Raw genomic sequence first — 15,594 nt, forward strand, 5'->3', positions numbered from 1 at the left:
TCCAGAGATTCAGAGAATCTGGAACAATCTCTGTGCGTAATGGTCAAGCCCAGAAAACCATACTGGATGCCCGTGATCTTCGGGCCCTCAGACGGCACTGCATCACACAGGAATGATACTGTAATGGAATGGGCTCAGGAATACTTCCAGAAAACATTGTCGGTGAACACAATCCACATTGCCATTCACTCTTGCCGGCTAAAACTCTATAGGTCAAAAAAGAAGCCATATCTGAAAAGGATCCAGAAGCGCAGGCGTTTTCTCTGGGCCAAGGATAATTTAAAATGGACTTTGGCAAAGTGGAAAAGTGTTCTGTGGTCAGACGAATCAAAATTTGAAGTTCATTTTGGAAAACTGGGACGCCATGTAATCCGGACTAAAGAGGACAAGGACATCCAAAGTTGTTATCAGCGCTCATTTCAGAAGCCTGCATCTCTGTTGGTATGGGGTTGCATGAGTGCGTGTGGCATGGGCAGCCTACACATCTGGAAAGGCACCATCAATGCTGACAGTTATATCCAAGTTCTAGAACAACATATGCTCCCATCCAGACGTCGTCTCTTTCAGGGAAGACCTTGCATTTTCCAATGCCAGACCACATACTGCATCAATTACAATGTCATGGCTTCATAGAAGAAGGATCCGGGTACTGAAATGGCCAGCCTGCAGTCCAGATCTTTCACCCATAGAAAACATTTGGCGCATCATAAAGAGGAAGGTGCGACAAAGAAGACCTAAGACAGTTGAGCAACTAGAAGCGTGTATTAGACAAGAATGGGACAACATTCCTATTCATAAACTTGAGCATCTTGTCTCCTCAGTCCCCAGACGTTTGCAGTCTGTTATAAAAAGAAGAGGGGATGCCACACAGTGGTAAACATGGCCTTGTCCCAACTTCTTTGAGATGTGTTGATGCCATGAAATGTAAAATCAACTTATTTTTCCCATAAAGTGATACATTTTCTCAGTTTAAACATTTGATATGTCATCTATGTTGTATTCTGAATGAAATATTGAAGTTTGAAACTTCCACATCATTGCATTATGTTATTATTCACAATTGTACAGTGTCCCAACATTTTTGGAATTGGGTTTGTACAACATAAAACATTTTGCTACAGGAAATTATGTAAAATCGATTATTGTTGAGAGATTTAATAAAACAATAAAATCACGAATGTGGAGGTATCTCACAGATGCCAACACTCATCGCTATGTTGAGGTTATTCAAGAGTTAGTTCATGGATACAACCATAGCTACCATCGGTCTATTAAGATGAAGCCTGCTGACATTTATAAAGAAAATGTTAGATTAGTTCTCAAGAACCTGTATGGTACAACAATAATGAGAAATGGTAATCAAAGCAACAAGTTCCAGGTTGGGGATACTGTGAGACTCTCAAAGTTGAGAGGAGCATTTACAAAAGGCTATGAAAAAGGGTACACAGATGAATATTTTACAATAACAGAATGCATTCCCCCTGTATATAGAATAAAAGATTACGATGGTGATATGATAGTTGGGACCTTTTATGAACAGGAATTACTGAAAAGAATTGTGGTTAAGGGTAAAACTTTTAAAGTGGAAGCATCCTGGATGAGAAAGTACTGAAAGGGGAAGAAAATTAGTCTTGTGAAATGGCTTGGTTGGCCTGAGAAATGTAACAGCTGGATACCCTCGGAACAAGTGCTTGACCTAGAAACTGGATAAAATCAGGATTTTCAGGATCACATCATTTACATTGACTGCGATCAGCATGGGTGACGGTGGTTTCTACATAACGCTGCCCAGTAACTCAACGAGACATGTCTATCCAAGCAATACGAGTTTGAACTATACTACAAAATTTGCCAAAGGTATAGAAAGGTGATTGGGAGGTATCTTTGATAGAATTCCAATACCCTCACACGTGGAGGACTTTTACGTGGGGTGAAAACGCATTTGAGCTCGCAACACGACAGCACGAAAAAACTTGGAAATCAACACCGGCTATTATAATGCCATAGTAAAACTAGTTGGAGAGATCAACCACATGGTGTATGGGTGGGTTATGATGAATTTAAAAATAGAATGTTTCTAAAAGGCGAATCCTTTTTTAGTTTTAATTTTAGTGCAAAACACCCTATACATCTACACAGATATAATTGATTATCAACGTGTTGGTGACAGCCATGTCCCGCTGTTGCGAACTGTACATACTGCAGGGAAAAAGAACAAAGTTGTCACAGTGACGTACGACAAGCCACACTACGTACCTCTTAGTAAGAGTCAGTTTGATGAGATCTGTATTGAAGTAAAATCTGATCAAAACCAGCTGGTTTCATTCGTAGTGGGGAAGGTGATTGCAAAATTACACTTCAGACCCATCAAACAATCTTTTAGACAATAAGATGCAGCCTCCGAAGACTACGTTGATCTAAACAATACTTTGTTGTACCTACGTGTAAACGATCACCCAAGGAGAACGAATCTTGATGTCGGAGCAAGTGTTGGGGTTATTAACCACCCTATTTTCACAAGTGGAAGTCTGCTTGGGTGATCGTTTAATTAGCCAGAGTAGAAACCCTACAGAGCCGTTATAGAGAGCATTCTGAATTATGGATGTTAAACTCATGTTAAACTCATGTTAAACGGCGTTGACATAAAGATTAGGATGGTCTGAGGTAAAGATAACTTCTGTCTTATGGGGGCAGGGGATGTGCGTTATCATTTGCATATATTATCTGTGTCACTATTTGTCAAGAAAGTGTCTGTTTCGCCAGCCGTGAATCTTGGAAATGCTCAAGCAATACTGCCAAGTACCCAACTGAAAGGGTGTGTATGAAGACATTTAATTTACTGGCAGGGGGGTCGCGTTTGCAGCCAGGAAAACCTATTTTTTGGACCTCTGCCAAAATGTTTTGTCATTGGATTGGTGGACAATGATAGTTTCACAGGAAGTTACAGTTTAAGCCTATGTATGTAGATGGTCAGCGATTTCCTAGCAAACCATTCCAACCAAATTATACAACGGGGTCAGCAGTGCATGAATTTTACCAATTGGCCTTAGCTTCAGGAAAACACCTAAGGACCAAGCCTTGGCTATTGACAGGTCTGACTTCTTACATGGTTTTGCCCTTTATGCATTCAACTGCGCACCGGATGAGTAATGTGGTCAGCACCTATCCTTGATCAAGTCAGGGAATGTACGACTTGAGATGAAGTTCAGACAACCAGTACCCCACACAATTAATTTGGTTGTTTATTCAATCTTTGACTCCATTATCGAAGTTTGAAACCGGTGACAAGTCATGGTTGTCTACTACTATTAGGAAAACGGTGTGGAAATGAATACCACAGAGTTAATCGGTGTGGTGAACCAATTTAGGACACATTTATATGGTGTGCTGGCAAGCGACCAACTACCTAGTGGACCAGTCCGAGATGTTGCATCAATGATGATTGTTAATACACACCCGAGTAATCACCCAGGGGAGCGCTGGCTATTTACATAACGGACAATGGCATTGGAAGGTTTTATGACAGTTTGGGAAATCCCCCAGATTTTACATATTTTCCCAAGTCAATCAGTGCCTTTGTGCAAACCTGTGAGAATGTGGAATACAGTTCAAAACAAGTACAGGACATGGTTTCAACCACGTGTGGACAACATTGTGTGTTCTTTATCTAATGACAAGAGGTCTGAGTTATAAAGATGCTATGTCTTTTTATATTGATGATTTACAAGAAAATGATGCGCTAGTCTCAAAGTTTGTAGCTAAGATGTACCAGAGTAAGTGTGATAAGCAAATGTTTAATTGCGTACAGCATGCTCCATTTTGTGGGGTCTGTGGTAGGGGTTACAAAGAAAGCTTTAGTTGATAACCAGTTGCTGGGGGAGTGGCCAAATCATCCATTGTGTGACCAGAAGTTTGTTTATACAAATAGATTTTACGCCTTATAAGCCCATTTAGAATAGTTGTAAAAGGCATGTTGAGACATGCCATGGCCTCTAAAAACACCCCCCACCCCAACGGCCTTCTATCATCAGCAATTTTATTGGTTGCTGTCACACTTTTAACCCGATCCAACAGGTATGAACCCTTGATTATCTCACCTTTGAAAATGAATTTGCCATTTGTAGTCCATGAAGTCAAATCTTTAGACCTGTGCATTCTATTAAGAATATATTCAACATTCTCCCTACCCCTCACAGGCACATTATCCAAAATGTCATCAACAAGGTTAACATTTCGGTCAACAGTTTGCTTAGTCTCCATCACGTTTACTACATCAGACCCTGTCTGTGTTTGTATCAAGCTCCCCCTGTCTCACAACCGTCAACAATCTTTGTAAAAGTATCTTTTAGCTTTCTCAGGTAAAACCATATCAGGCATCAACAGTATATTGCGAATTGATGAGTCCAAATCATTTACAACAGATTGTCTTACATCGTTGCTAGTCGTTTTGGATTCTCACATGATGTTGTGGCACCAGAAAAAATGTCTGAGCATGATACATGTTGTTTAACCAAGTCTCGATGTAATTAGACTGGTTAGGAATGGAACTCTTTACGTTTTGGAGCTGCGATTCTGTATATATAAGGGTATATTTCCGTGCCTTAGATTAAGCAATAATTCACAGATTGATAGAATGAGGTCCATGGAAGCTGCCACAAGGTAGGGTGTCTGTAACTGAGGCCATTATGTTGATGTTCTCTATATCATCACCGGGGGTCCTCAATCTGTTGGTTGGTAGAGTACAAAAGTTCAGCTGTATTCATTTTAGTACAACACTAAAAATGTCTGTAAATAATTAGACTTGCACATAAAGTATCTGCTCAGGATGTGTAAGATCACAACCGCCCAGTCCAACTGACACAGATGCTGGTCAGTTGGTCTGGAATGAATACAAAGAGGGTTAACAAGCGTATACAGATAATTAAAGCTGATTAACAATAATGTCAATAGTCTAGATTTGAAGGCCCAAAAATGTGTTTACCAAACACGGCTGGGGTTTAACTCCGCACAACCTAAACTGGAGATTTAAACAGGCAATATGAAAGACAGATAAAAGTGCATGAATTGCTCAATCGTAAAATTGATTTAAACATTCTTAAAATGTTCAAATGTGTTATTTGTTAGCGTTTGTAATTGCAACACAATTCAAATCAATTACTTCAAATAAAATAACTTGTACTTACAACGTAAACCAATCAATCAATCAAATGTATTTATAAAGCCCTTTTTACAACAGCAGTTGTCACAAAGTGCTTTACAGAGACACCCGGCCTTAAACCCCAAGGAGCAAACAACAGTAGTGTTGAATTTCAGTGGCTAGGAAAAACGACATACCTTGAAACAAAACTGACTTCTGTAGATGCAGCAGGGTTTAATACTGTTTTTACATCGCAGCATCGCTCGTTCAAATATTTGTTGACGTTTGACAAGCAAATATATTGATACTTCATGTCCGGTAGAAACACCGTTCTCGTTAGTTATTGCAGGTCAGCCAAGACATCAGGTGATTTAATTTGATCTACTCATCCACTTACATATAAATGCTTGCTATTGTCACCACATCCCCATTAATCTCATCAACATTTAACAAACACAAGACCATAATACAGCAGTTGGTACTTGTGAAAATCTTACCTGGAAGTCACAGCATCCGCCCAAACTAACACAAACCGGTATTCTCAAACTCGCAAATACTACAGTTTTTTAACCAACTGGTAAACATTTATACCAATGCGAAGAAAACAATCTTGCGTTGATCCCCGTTGTACAATTTCATAAGATGCCTTGCAAATGTTTTGATTACCTGGAATAACATATCTTTACCTGTCAGCTATTCACAGTTGATAATGCAAATGTATACGCTACCTTCCGGGTAACTTTGTAACGTTTTGCCATATAATAAAAACTTCAAAGTTAATGCTGACTTAAAAGAAAAAAAAATTTATTACAAAAATCACCATTGCTCATATATACACATGTCAACCTAATCATAATGTGTGGTCGGCCTAGGCTTTTGCTTGTTCCTTCAAAATAATAGCATTGCTCATGCGATGTTTACTGTAGTGCTGTGTTGGACTACAAACCTTGTGTAAAACACAGGATGATTTCCAACCTGCATATACAACCTGCATTGTACTAGTGGTTACTACGGGCAGATCTGATCATCTTGTTAAAATAAAAAATGGGCAGAAACTCTCCAAAATCGTAAGTCCTGAACCCTTCTTTATATCTTACACAAAAAAGCAAGCTCCCCAAACGAAACTTAGTGCTTGTGGAAAAACACCATGCTACATGCCCATTGTAAAACGTGTATAGTGGGGAGAACAAGCATTTGATACGCTGCCGATTTTGCAAGTTTTCCTACTTACAAAGCATGTAGAGGTCTGTCATTTTTTATCATAGGTATGCTTCAACTGTGAGAGACGGAATATAAAACAAAAATCCAGAAAATCACATTGTATGATTTTCAAATTATTAATTTGCATTGTATTGCATGACATAAGTATTTGATCACCTACCAACCAGTAAGAAGTCCGGCTCTCACAGACCTGTTAGTTTTTCTTTAAGAAGCCCTCCTGTTCTCCACTAATTACCTGTTTTAACTGCACCTGTTTGAACTCGTTACCTGTATAAAAGACACCTGTCCACACACTCATTCAAACTGACTCTAACCTCTTCACAATGGCCAAGACCAGAGAGCTGTGTAAGGACATCAGGTCTACAATTGTAGACATGCACAAGGCTGGGATGGGCTACAGGACAATAGGCAAGCAGCTTGGTGAGAAGGAAACAACTGTTGGCGCAATTATTAGAAAATGGAAGAAGTTCAAGATGACGGTCAGTCTCCTTCGGTCTGGGGCTCCATGCAAGATATCACATCATGGGGCATCAATGATCATGAGGAAGGTGAGGGATCAGCCCAGGACTACACGGCAGGACCTGGCAAATGACCTGAAGAGAGCTGGGAACACAGTCTCAAAGAAAACCATTAGTAACACATTACTCCGTCATGGATTAAAATCCTGCAGCGCACGCAAGGTCCCCCTGCTCAAGCCAGCGCATGTCCAGGCCCATCTGAAGTTTGCCAATGACCATCTGGATGATCCAGAGGAGGAATGGGAGAAAGACATGTGGTCTGATGAGACAAAAATAGAGCTTTTTGGTCTAAACTCCACTCGCCGTGTTTGGAGGAAGAAGAAGGATGAGTACAACCCCAAGAACACCATCCCAACCGTGAAGCATGGAGGTGGAAAGATCATTCTTTGGGGATGCTTTTTCTGCAAAGGGGACAGGACGACTGCACCGTATTGAGGGGAGGATGGATGGGGCCATGTATCGAGATCTTGGCCAACAACCTCCTTCCCTCAATAAGAGCATTGAAGATGGGTCGTGGCTGGGTCTTCCAGCATGACAACGAGCTGAAACACACTGCTAGGGCTACTAAGGAGTGGCTCCGTAAGGAGCATCTCAATGTCCTGGAGTGGCCTAGCCAGTCTCCAGACCTGAACCCCATACAAAATCTTTGGAGGGAGCTGAAAGTCCATTTTGCCCAGTGACAGCCCAGAAACCTGAAAGATCTGGAGAAGGTCTGTATGGAGGAGTGAGCCAAAATTTCTGCTGTGGTGTATGCAACCCTGGTCAACAACTACAGGAAACTTATTATCTTTGTAATTGCAAAGTTTCTGTAACGAATATTATGTTCTGCTTTTCAGATGTATCAAATACTTATGTCATGCAATAAAATGCAAATTAATTACTTAAAAATCATACAATGTTATTTTCTGGATTTTTGTTTTAGATTTCGTCACTCACAGTTGAAGAGTACCTATGTTAAAAATGACAGACTTCTACATGCTTTGTAAGTGGGAAAACGGCAGGTTATCAAATACTTGTTCTCCCCACTGTATGTACCATTTGTAAAGAAAATATGAGTGAACATGCAAAACACGTCTTTTATTTCATATAGGATTCATATATTTAACTGTAGGTCATAACAGAATGTCACAATCATCAAACAAAACATGTCAACAAATGATTTTTTTTTTAACTGACCCCTGTTCAAAAGTCTGCATACCCTTAGTTCTTAATACTGTGCATTGCTCCCTTTAGCATCAATGAGAGCGTGCAGTATTTTGTAACAGTTGTCTATGAGGCCACAAATTCTTGATGCCCATTCATCTTGGCAAAATGCCTCTAGATCATGCAAAGTCTTTGGTTTTTTTGCATGAACCACATGTTTTAGATCTCCCCAGAGTGGCTTGATAATATTAATGTCAGGAGACTGTGATGGCCACTCCAGAACCTTCACCTTTTTCCTGCTGTAACCACTGGAGGGTCAACTTGGCCTAGTGTTTAATGGCATTGTCATTTCATGCAGAAGAACGCAAGTTGTCTTCCAGTATTTTCTGATAACATGGTTTCATCTTGCCATCAACTTTCCCTGTGCCTTTAGAGCTCACACACCCCCAAAACCATGCTTCACAGTGGGGATGGTATTCTGTTCACTATTGGCCTTGTTGAGCCCTCTCCAAACATGGCACTTACAGAATGGTTGTGACCTTAAAGCTCTATTTTGGTCTTGTCACTACAAATAACAGTGTGCCAGAAGCTGTGAGGCGTGTCAAGGTGTTGTCGGGCATATTGTAACCAGGCTTTTTTGTGGCATTGGTGCAGTAAAGGCTTCTTTTTGGAAACTCAACCATGCAGCTAATTTTTGTTCAAGTATCGTCGTATTGTGTTCCTTGAAACAACCACATTGTCTTTGCCAGAGCAGCCTGTATTTCTCCTGAGGTTTCCTGTGGGGTTTCTTTGTATCCCGAACAATTCATCAGGCAGTTTTGGCTGAAATTGTTCTTGTTCTACCTGACCTTGCCTTGGTATCAAGAGATCCCAGAATTTTCCACTTCTTAATTACTGGCATTTGCAAGGCTTTGGATATCTTTTTACATCCTTTTCCATCTTTATAAATTTCCGCCTCTGAAAGTTATTTTCTGCTCCCCATGGCTCAGTTTCTAGCCTACTCAGTGCATCCATGTGAGAGCTAACAAACTCATTGACTATTCATACACAGACACTAATTGCAATTTGAAAAGCCACAGGTGTGGGAAATCCACCTTTTATTGCCATTTTCACCTGTGCGTGTCACCTTCTGTGTCTGTAACAAGGCCAAACATTCAAGGGTATGTAGACCATTTAGATGATTTCTGTTATCACTATGATTTAAAAAGGATCCAAACAACTATGTGATAATAAATGGCTTCATATGATCACTATCCTTAATTATTTAGCATGATCATATTTTAAAAATGAATGCCAACACTTCCCAATTTCCGTCAGGGGAATGCAAACTTATGAGCACAACTGTCATTTCATCACTGAAGGTTTTGAAGCATTGGCCCCACATTGTTAAAGTCAACCGTTTAGTTGCTATGCAAATCGTACGGCGTTAGATTACATTTTGGCAAAAGAAGGGTCTGTACTCTGATAGGTAAGCATTGCTGTACTTTCATCCCCTCCAAAGATTCAAATTTTACTGATCTTATTAATCATTTGAAGGAAATACAGAGTACATAGTGAAAAAGTGAAATCTCATCTGATGGGTGGGATCCGTCGTTTAAGTTGCGCACATGATTTGGCCGATTGATGACAGTTCATCTTTTTGCTTTGTGTTTTAATTTTCTTTGTAACTGTGGTAAATGTTTTCTTGTTCATGTGTTCATATGACCGCAAATGTTTGTGTTCAAACCATTCCTGTTACTGATACTGTAATGTTGTAACTGGGGTGGTGAAAGGAAATTAAGGAGAACATTTCAAATTTTGTTGAGTTGTCATGTTTTGTAATGATAAAAGAAAGGAATGTAGTGGAAATTTAAACTAAGAACCAAAGTATGATGTATTGATGTTGTCACTACTTTATATTAAGTTTGTCAGTTATGTATTTTCTTTTCTTTTGTTACCATTGAGTATGCTGTGAAAGGTTTGTCATTCAATGTGTAAGGAATAGAAGTAGGGTGAGTGGGCTGAAAATAGGTGATTTGTGGTTTTATGGGTGTTGGCCAGTGGAGTAACGCACAGAACTAGCCTTTTGAACCCAAATACTTTGATTACTCAATGTGTAGTCATAAGCAGGTGGCTGTATTTTGATCATCCCATGCGTAAAAATTAAAAAGACCTCGATAAAACTTTGGTCTCAAGCACTAATTTCTGTTACAAAACACATTCACTTTTTTTGCAACTGTCTACAGTTCGTGTTTTTGATTACATAGATGATATCAGTTAAAATTATCAAGAAACCATATTGTTGATTCAGTCTTTTATGGTCTAAAAGGAGGGAATACCCTCCAGGGTAGTGTGACTGCAGTTATTGTCACGATAACACGATTTTCTTGTTTCTTATTTGACTGTGAGAGGTGTGTCAGCTGTAGGAGTTAGGGGCAGAAAGAATATAAGACAGTGATGTAGGTGTCAGAGAGACACTAATAAGCTACTACTAAGGACCAGAAGACATCACCAAGACCAAGAGGCAAACAATCAGCATTTTCCAACTCTTAGAAGTACTTTTGCTTTTACTGTCAACTCAGGTGAACATGTCTATCAATGTAGTTATATCTATCAATGAACCACAATATTATATGGGCAGACAAATGTAAATAGATGTACAGGTTTATTAAATGGACAGGTGTGCCGAATGGTGTGTACAGGAGTATACTGGTGGTCTAATTTGATATGGTAGAGAGTCATTACCATATATGTATGTTTTAACATGTTTTGCTTTTGTGCTAGGTAAAGGATGAAGATCCAGAGTGTGATACTGCTGTTCGCTTTAGTGGGTGTGCTGTTAGCAAGCTCACTAAATAAAGCTATATCGGAGGAAGGTAACCACTTTGTGTTTACTAGTATAATTGGAGGGTATTAATCTGATATAATTTACTAAAATGAAAAACATTTATTTTTCTTTAGCTCTTGTGCAAGAGAATGACCTAAAACCTGTCATGTCAAATGAGGCAGTGGCAAAGTTGGTTGATGCTCTGAAAGCTGTCCAGGTTGCTGAAGATGAAGCACCATGTGAGACACTTTTCTAGCTATCTCTCTGTCAAAATAAGCATTATGATCAGTGACATGCTTCCTAAGCCAAAGTTAAAATAGCTGTTTACCATGGGAAAGTGAACTTGAACATGATTTTAGCATTACAGCCTTCTTGTTTAGGAATTGTTTTTGCAATAACAAGGGTTTCTATCCAAATGTACTCTATGCTTGTACAATGTTTAGTTTAAATATTCAATAAAAATGTAAAACCATTTTAATATAGGTGAATTATTTGCAAGGGTTAGTCAAACAACAGTAACTCATAGTAATTTATAATTAAATTGGAATTGGTAATGAAGTGGTTTTGTACTTATTTTTCAGTCTTTGAAAGTGTAATGGGTGCACTCAGAAGCTTTCTCGGTTAGAAGTAACCACAATGAAACTGCTGAAGAACCTCTCCATACCTGGACATCATTACTATCTTTGCTTTAGTCAATTAATGAATAATCCATTCATCACCTCTTGGGTCTGGCAACACTAACCTTATTTCAATCAATCATTTTAACATCCTTCTATTACCAATTGACTAACTTAGTAAAAAAAAAAAATACTGTTATATTTAAGACTGTTAATAAAACTGTTATATGTTTTATTCAAAGCTATTTTCTAAATTTACTAATAAGTGGCAGATGATTGTTAAAGTTAGTGGACAAAATCATGTTGAGTTTGGCAATATTGTATGGTTAACAAGATGTTCTTCCTTAAATAAACTATCAAGCATTACACATGTTTATAACTGTTTTGTATTGTTTTATTCAGTTTTTGTTCTGTGTAAGAATGTAAACATTATATATATATATATATATATATATATATATATATATATATATATATATATATATATATATTATTTATATATATATATATATTATTTTTTTTATGTTTTGCACTCCAGCTGCAGTTTTTATTGAAATGTAAGAGGTTCAAGTCCAGAGAATAACCTGAAGTGGTACAAAGGTTAGCGGTAAACTGTAAGATGTTTTAAAAAAAAGTTATGTAAATTCAGACCTAAAAGTGGATGGTAACAATTCCTACAGGTGTCCCAACTTTTGTTGATTACTTACAAAACCCCCCTGTCAGTATAAAAGCATTGTTTGAACAGACTGTTAACGTGTTCACCATTGCCCCCCTTTAGCTGCTCTCCAATCTGTGTATTATGGTTAGAACATTTAATGCTATATCCCACGAAAAAAAATATTGTTGCTCATATTCAGAGTCAGATATAATGTATGAATTTATATTCATTTCTCTCTCAAGCAAATAAAGTTTGACTGTTGTGATGGCAATTTCAAACAGTTTACAAAAATGGTAGGTAAGACAGAGCAAAACTCAGTTGCACAATAAACAGTTTTTTTCTTGCAAGAGTACACAGGTTGCAAAGTAACAGTGAATAATCTGTAAATTAATACAGGACAATCATCAGTACTTAAAGGGGAATAAGGGATCTGGTAAGATACTGCACAGCTGATCTACGTCAATTAAACACATTCCCTTTATTGTATCACTACATAGGTTTCAACCAAGGGGCAGGCTGTCCCCCACATGGGTAACCATTTCAACTATGAAAAGGAAACACAGCATCTGGACAAACACCAGATACTCTGATGGGTTATACAGATGATACCAGATCCCCCTCTCTCACATTTCTTTTCTTATCTAAACATGGGGACTCAATAATTTAATCAGTATGAATACATCAGTTCAAGAAATGTCTTTGACACTGTCCAAGGTAAATATCAAATACGAAATAGATCACTTGAATTCTAGCCAATGAATACTACCTTTCGTGTACTGTTTATGCACTTACTCTTCCCGAACAAATGCATGGAATGATACAATTGTGAACAAAAATGACCGGTAAACACATTTGAAATGAGAATTATATCACAACATTTTTTACTTTATTTTGAGGAATACAACATTGACTTGTTCTTTGAGGTGAACAACATCACTTGTCTAAGTCTGGAGTGTTTTCGAGTAGTTTTCCACTTGCAATGCAGGTTTGCGAAAGGGGTACGTGTGGTTTCCATTCATGAATTTGTACAATGCTAAGAATGCAACTACTGACTGAGACAGAAATGAATAATGGATTGTTTTTAATGACTTAATGTGCCTGAAGGACCTACTCTGGGTAAAGCGACTGTCACAAAATACGATTTTTGGAAAAACTATCCCTTTAAGTCTGCACTGTGCTGGCCATTTCATGATTTGAAGACCATCGTCTTGTTCTTTTCTTCTAAGGTAGTTCTGACATAGACGGAAGGTATATTTTGGGTCATTATCTTGCTGTAAGATCAATCCCTGACCAACTAGGTGTACACCAAACGGTATGGCATGCCGGTGCAAATTGTTTCAGGGTGCCATTTGCTCTGTGCAAGTTGCCAACTATGGATCCAGGAAAAGAACCTGGGACCATCACGATTCCTCCTCTGTGTTTAACAGTTGGTGCCACACACAAAGATACCGTTCTTTTGCCTAATTGACAGTGAACAAAAACCCTGATGAACCAAATATTTCAATTTTCAATTGTATTTTGATTCATTGGTCAATAAGGCCTTTGGTATTCTATGGTGGTGCATCATGGCTCAGGCAAGGCTCGTTTTCTTCTTTTGCCATCTTAGCAATGAATTTCTTACCACCACACAACCTGTCAAACTTTCAGCTTGAAGTCTTCTCTTCACAGTTGATACTGAGAGATGCCTACTTCAACCATTGTTAAGCTGCGCTTGAAACTGTTGGAATGTGAACCGCCATCACGCAAGCAACCTCTTCTTGTTTGAGTTTCCTCCAGTTTCCAAGACCCTTTTGATAGTGTATGGAACTGTACTCACTGACACATTGGCTTTCTTTGCAATGTCTCTAAAGGAAAGATCTACACTTCTAAGGGTTATAATGGTTTGTCTGTCTTTGTTAATTGCCTTTTTCTTGGCATTATGATAGCAATATACTACTTGCAGTTCAGTGTTATGCTTAAATGTTGTACTGTATTAATCCCCAACCCTTGCCAACAGAGACAGTGGAGATGACAGTGGACTTCCAGAGAAACCCAACAGCCCTCCCCAGCATCGCCCTGGGTGGCTCCTCAGCCAACACTGTGGAGTCCTTTCGCTTTCTGGGCACCATCATCGCCCAGGACCTGAAGTGGGAACTGAACATCACCTGACTTACAAAGAAAGCTCAGCAGAGGTTGTACAGTACTTCCTGCGGCAGCTGAAAAAGTTCAACTGGCCCAAGACCATGATGGTGCACTTCTACATTGCCATCATGGAGTCCATCTTGGCCTCCTCCATCACCATCTGGTACGTGGCTGCCACTGCCAAGGACAAGGGCAGGCTGCAGCGTGTCATCCACTCTGCAGGGAGGGTGGTGATTGGCTGCAATCTGCCATCTCTACAAGACCTACACACCTCCAGGACACGGAGGCGAGCGGCGAAGATTGGTGCTGATCCCTCTCACCCTCGAAAAGGACAATTCAGAACTCTTCCTATGGTCAAAAATGTCAGATCAGGACTAAAACCTCTCGCCACGAAAACAGTTTCTTTCTTACAGCAGTAGGCCTCATGAACATGCCCCCAGAGTCAAACTGACTATAGCCTGCTCCCCACATACACACACACACACACACACAAACCTAAACTGGACAAATCTTGCACCTTACATACAGTGAATATAAAAAGCCTACACACCCCTGTTAAATTGCCGGGTTCTTTTGATGTAAAAGAATGAGACAAAGATAAATCATGTCAGAACTTTTTCCACCTTTAATGTGACCTATAACGTGAACAATTCAATTAAAAAACTAACTGAAATCTTTGAGGAAAAAAAACAAACCCTCAATAACCTGGTTGCATAAGTGTGCACACCCTTAAACTAATACTTTATTGAAGCACCTTTTGATTTTATTACAGCACTCAGTCTTTTTTGGGTCGGAGTCTATTAGCATGGAATATCTTGAGTTGGCAATATTTGTCCACTCTTCTTTGCAAAAGCGCTCCAAATCTGTCAGATTGCGAGGACATCTCCTGTGCACAGCCCTCTTCAAATCACCCCACAGATGGATTCAGGTGTGGCTGGGCCATTCCAAAATGTTAATCTTCTTCTGGTGAAGCCATGCTTTTGTGGATTTGGATGTGTGCTTTGGGTTGTTTTCGTGCTGAAAGGTGAACTTCCTCTTCATCTTTCCAATGGACGCCTGAAGGTTTTGATCCAAAATTGCCTGGTATTTGGAACTGTTCATAATTCCTTCCACCCTGACTAAGGCCCCCGTTCCAGCTGAAGAAAAACTGCCCCAAAGCATGATGCTGACACCACCACCTTTTGGAATTATGGCCAAAAAGTTCAACCTTGGTTTAATCAGAAAATAACACATTTTCCCACATACTTTTCAGGCTTGGATGTTTCCCTTTGTAAGAAAAGGCTTCCATCTTGCCCCCCTACCCATTAGCCCATTCATGTAAAAAATATGGGAGATTGTTGTCACATGTAGCACAAAGCCAGTACTTGCCATAA

General features: G+C 39.2%; 1 long non-coding RNA gene across 1 annotated transcript; it reads left to right on the forward strand.

The window, feature by feature from the left end:
- Nucleotides 1–10,469: 10,469 nt before the first annotated feature.
- LOC106024463 lies at nucleotides 10,470–11,816 on the forward strand. The gene is made up of 4 exons (XR_001198324.3): nucleotides 10,470–10,580; nucleotides 10,783–10,874; nucleotides 10,960–11,064; nucleotides 11,407–11,816. It is a non-coding gene; the product is annotated as an uncharacterized LOC106024463 (long non-coding RNA).
- The last annotated feature ends 3,778 nt before the right edge of the window (nucleotides 11,817–15,594 follow it).

The sequence above is a fragment of the Esox lucius genome, chromosome 9, assembly GCF_011004845.1.
Source record: "Esox lucius isolate fEsoLuc1 chromosome 9, fEsoLuc1.pri, whole genome shotgun sequence".
NCBI classification, from domain to species: Eukaryota; Metazoa; Chordata; class Actinopteri; order Esociformes; family Esocidae; genus Esox; species Esox lucius.